The sequence below is a fragment of the Tupaia chinensis genome, unplaced genomic scaffold (genome assembly GCF_000334495.1).
Source record: "Tupaia chinensis unplaced genomic scaffold, TupChi_1.0 Scaffold147534_1, whole genome shotgun sequence".
NCBI classification, from domain to species: Eukaryota; Metazoa; Chordata; class Mammalia; order Scandentia; family Tupaiidae; genus Tupaia; species Tupaia belangeri.
Genome location: NW_006207386.1, coordinates 265,621 through 271,512, shown reverse-complemented (window position 1 = coordinate 271,512; position 5,892 = coordinate 265,621).

Here is a 5,892-nt window from a genome sequence, read left to right as displayed (position 1 = left end):
TTATTTATATTAAATGTGTCTTGAAGGGCCTTCCAAAGATCAAGAAGAACTTTAGCACACCCTTTATTGTGCCCAGTGAAGCGCTGTAATTAACAGTAAGTGGTCAGGGTAAAGGGGAGCAGTCAGGGACTTTTTGGGAAATCTTACCACACACTCAAGATGTATGAGGGAGCTATGTAATTCTTTTGTAGTGGTAAATTGGGGAGTCAGAGGGGGGTCACTTCCCAGCAAGGCTACTACAGTCCCGGAGCGAATAGCAAGCGGCCTTGCCAACATGCTAAGTGACCCAAACTTGTTCCAAGGTCGGGGGGTGTACAGTCGCGGCCTTGTCAACTTACTGAACGAACCGGAAGTGATGCTCAAAGGTCAAGGGGCTCAGACAGGTCCTGGACCCCACCGGGTTGGACTCCTTCACATAGAAAAGATATTGAATGTTGAAGCAGGGAGATTAATGTCTCTGTACTGAATGACATACATGGCATTCCCTTTTGAAAAAGCAATGTAATACACTGTAAAGTTATATGTAATCCAATGTAATATAAAGAAGATCATGATAATAAAAAAAAAAGGAAAGAAACAAAAAAAAATCTTTAAGGAAGAGTTAACCCCTAGCCTACTCAAATTATTTTTAAAGATCCAAAAGGAAAGAAACCTTCCAAATTCATTTTCTGAAGCCTCCATCATCCTCATTCACAAAACAGATAAGGACATGACGAAAAAAGGAAAACTATAGACCAATATTGCTGATGAATATATATGAAAAAACTCTCAACAAGATACTTGCAGATCATACCCAACAATATATAACAAAGATTATTCATCACGACCAGGTAGGCTTTATTCCAGGGATGCAAGGTTATTTCAATATACACAAGACCATAAATATAATACACCATATTATTTTTTATTTTATTTTTTACATTTTTTAAATACATTCAATCACATTTTTTAGCTTACAAGTTGATCATTTCAATATGTGAACATTTCTCCCCGGTCCAGTTGATCAAAATATAAAAATACTACCTCCCAGTTTCAACAATGCTATCTCCGTATCTCTCCTCAAAATGTTTTTCCCCAGGCCCCACTCTTCCACACACACCACCAAACCCATCTCTTGTGTTTGTACATCCTTTAGCCAATCAACTTCAGTTACAGAGTGCGGACACTCGGTATATATTAGGTGGTGACATACAGTGTCTCTCATTCATAGCCTGGCTTGCTTCACTCAGCAGTAAATCTTCCATATTCTTGCACTTTCTGTCAAGAGACAGGGTTTTGTTGTTTTTTATGGCTGAATAGTATTCCATAGAATATATGTGCCACAGTTTTTCAAACCATTCATCTGTAAGGGGGTATTTGGGTTGGTTCCATGTCTTAGCAATTGTGAAAAGTGCCAGAATAAACATCGATGTGCAAGCACTTTTCCAATGAAGATTGAATTGGTAATAAATAACCTTCCAACAAAGAAAAGTCCTGGACCTGATGGTTTCAGCTCTGAGTTCTATAAAACTTTCTTTCTTTTTTATTTTTTTGAGACACAATCATTGTTTCAAATACAAACTTAAACCCAGTGCGCCTTGTTTGAAAAGCTCAGTTTATGATCACTTGAAGTGCTCACTGCCTCTGAGGCCAGCTCCCAGCTGCCACTGTGACTTCCCTGAGACTGCCACTTTACAACAAATTTTATCAGCACAAGAATCACTTAGGAACTAAAAAGAACAAAAAAATGTTATTATGTTGAAAATGGGCTTGGGCTTTAAGGGCAGAAATGTCTGTTTCTCTGCAATGATGTTAACTGAACCCCTAGATAAATTCTTTTTTTTTTAATTTACATTTTTTAAATATATCCAATCACATTATTTAGCTTACAAGGTAATCATTTCAATATATGAATATTTCTCCCTGGTCGAGGTGATCAAAATATAAGAACACTATCTCGCTGTCTCAACAATGCTGTCTTGGTATCCCTCTTCCAAATGTTCTTCCCCAGGCCCCACTCCTCCACACACACCACATCTGGCATTCACATCCAACTTTTGTGTTTGTACATCCTTTAGCCCATCAGTTTCAGTTATAGATTGCAGACATTCGGTATATATTAAGTGGGGACATACAGTGACTCTCCTTCATAGCCTGGCTTGCTTCACTCAGCAGTAAATCTTTCATATTCCTCCACTTTCTGTCAAAAGTCAGGCTTTTGTTGTTCTTAATGGCTGAATAGTATTCCATAGAGAATATGTGCCACAGTTTTTCAATCCATTCAGCCGTACAGGGGCATTTGGGTTGGGAACATGTCTTAGCAATTGTGAAAAGTACCGCAATAAACATCGATGAGCAAGCACTTTTCCAATGAGAAATTCTTCTGTCCTTTTGGTAGATGCCAAGAAATGGGATTGCTGGATCATATGGCAGTTCTACCTGTAAGTTATTGAGGAATCTCCAAATTGTCCTCCACAGAGATTGGACTAATTTACATTCCCACCAACAGTGTAAGAGAGTTCCCCTTTCACCACACCCCCGCCAACACTTATCATTTTTTTTTTAATCTTATCCATTCTGACTGGGGTTCAAAGAAGAGTTAACTCTCATTCTGCTCAAGTAATTTCTAAAGATCCAAAAGGATGAATCTCTCCCTAATTCATTCTATGAAGCCTCTATCACCCTTATCCTCAAAACAGATAAGGACAGGACAAGGAAGGAAAACTATAGACCCACAACTCTGATGTATATAGATGCAAAGATTTTCAACAAGATACCAGCAAACCGTATTCAACAACTTATAAAAAAGATTATACATCATGATCAGGTAGGCTTTATCCCAGGAATGCAAGTTTGGTTCAACATACGCAAAACCATAAATGTAATACATCATATTAACAGGAAAAAAGACAAAAACCATATGGTGATATCGATTGATGCTGTAAAAGCCCTTGATAAGATACAAAATGCCTTTATGATCAAGACTCTCAGCAAAATCGGCATACAAGGGTCATTTCTCAACATGATAAAATCTATCTATGAAAAACCCATAGCAAACATCATCCTGAAAGGAGAAAAGCTGAAAGCTTTCCCACTAAAAACGGGTATAAGACAAGGATGCCCACTTTCTCCACTCCTTTTCAACATAGTACTGGAAGTCCTCGCCAACACAACCAGAAAAGAGGAAAAATTAAAGGGCATCCAAATAGGAAAAGAAGAGGTGAAATTCTCTCTATTCACAGATGACATGATTGTGTACATAGAAGACCAATGATTTCCATGAAGAAAGTTCTGGAAGTAATGCACGAATACAGTAAAGTTGCAGGATACAAAATTAATATGCAGAAGTCTATAGCATTTCTATATACAAACAACAGGGAGACAGAGATAGAACTGAAAAAAAGTTATTCCATTTACCATAGCCACCAAAAGAATAAGATACTTAGGGATAAATCTAACCAAAGAAGTTACAGGCCTCCACAAGGAAAACTATGAGAAGTTTAAAAAAGAAATTGAAAATGACACAATAGAGTGGAAGGACATCCCATGTTCCTGGATTGGAAGAATTAATATAACCAAAAAGGCAATTCTATCCAAATTAATCTACCTATTTAATGCAATGCCAATCAAAGTACCAGACACATTCTTTACAGTTCCATAAAAGACAATCATAAAATTTGTCTGGAATAATATAATACAACATATTAACAGGAAGAAAGATAAAAACTATATGATTATTTCAATAGATGCAGAAAAATCATTTGATACGATAAAACATCCTTTCATGATTAATATTCTCAGTAGGATTGGTGTAAGAAGGGTCATTTCTCAACACAATAAGAGCCATATATAAAAAAACTTATAGCTAAAATTATACCGACCAGTGAAAATCTAAAAGCTTTTCCACTAAAAAGAGGTACTATACAAGGCTGCCCCCCTTTTTCCACTTCTTTTTAATATCATGCTGGATGTCTAAGCTAATGCAATCAGAAAACAGAACAATATAAAGGGCATTCAAATAGGCAAAGCAGAGTTGAAAATATCTTTACTTGCAGATGAAATTATGGTATACTTAGAAGACACAAAGGTTTCTATGAAAAGACTTCTAAGTAATAAATGAAGACAGCAAAATGGCAGAGTACAAAGTAAACATCCAAAAATCTATAGCATTTCTATATATGAACAACAATTTGAACTAAATATAGCTGAAAAAAGGAATCATTTTTACCATAGCCATGAAATGTATAAGATATTTAGGGATAAACTTAACTACAGAAGTCAAAGACATTTACAAACAAAATTATAAACATCTTTAAAAAAAGATATTGAAAAGGACATACAAAAAGTGGAAAGACATCCTATGTTCCTGGATTGGAAGAATTAATATAATCAAAATGGCAATTCAACCTAAATTAATATACATATTTAATACAATTCCAATAAAAATACCAGAGATATTCTTCACAGATCTAGAAAAGACAATCATATAATTTGTCTGGAATTATAAAAGACCTCATATTGCCAAAGCAATCCTGCGCAATTGAGTGGAGTGGGTGGCATATCACTCCCTGACCCCAAGATATACTATAAAGTTGTGATCATTAAAACAGTATGTTATTGGCACAAAAACAGACAGGTGGACCAATGGAATAGGATAGAGACCCCAGAAATAAACACAACGGTTTACAGCCAAATGATTTTTGACAAAGGATACCAATCAATACCTTGCAAAAAGGAAAATCTCTTTAGTAAATGGTGCTGTAAAGACAGGGTATCCACCTGCAGAAAGATGAAACTGAATCCTTCTCTTTCTCCCTTAACAAAAATCAACTGAAAGTGGGTCCAACATCTGAACCTAAGACCTCAAATTATAAAACTAAGGGTGGAAAATACTGGGGAAACTCTGGGAGACAAGGGGTACCCAAAGACTTTTTAATTAAGATTCCCAAAGCATAGGCAATAATCCTTAAAATAGGCAGGTGGGACTATATCAGATAAGCAATTTCTGCACAACAGAGGACATAGTAACAAGTGTGAATCGACAAACCTCAGAATGGGAGAATATTTTTGTAAAATCTGCCTTAGACAAGAGACTGATATCCAAAATACACAGGAAACTTGAGTGGCTTATTTGGGAAAAAAATGATTAACCCAATAAAGAGATGAGAAAATGAGCTGAACAAAAATCTTTCTAAGGAAGACACATAGCCAAAAAAACATTTGCGGAATTGCTCAACATCCCTCATCGGTAAGGGAGATACAGATTAAAACCACAATGAATTACTACCTAAACCCTTTCAGAATGGTAACTATTAAAAAATAAAAAGTGATTAGTGTTAGTAGGGATGTGGTGAAAGGGGAACTCTCCTTCACTGTTGGTGGGAACATAAACTGGTTCAGCCACTGTGGAGAAAACATGGAGGTTCTTTTTCTTTTTTGAAGAGGTTTTTGCTATAGGGCGCATGCGCTCGCCAGACAGAGAGAGACAGAGAGACAGAAAGTGAGAAATCACCCCCCAGGGGGATGGCCACGCTGCAATCCCTTCTTCTCCATTCTCCTCTTGGGATCTTGGGCACGCATGCACACGCACCTGGCATGAGTTTAAGCCACCGGGTCTGGGACTCGAACCGCGGTTGACTATGTGGCAGTCCAATGACATAGCCATTACGCTAACTGCTGGTCCCAACATGGAGGTTCTTCAAAGACCTACAATAGAACTACCATTTAATGTAGCAATCCCACTTCTGGGTATCTGCTCAAAGAACAGGAGAATGCTCAGTCAGAATAATGCTTACATATCAATGTTTATTGCAGCTTTATTCACAATCACTAAGACATGGAACCAACCCAAGAGTCCACAAAGAGATGAAAGGATTGAAAAACTGTGACATATGTACTCTAGGGAATACTACT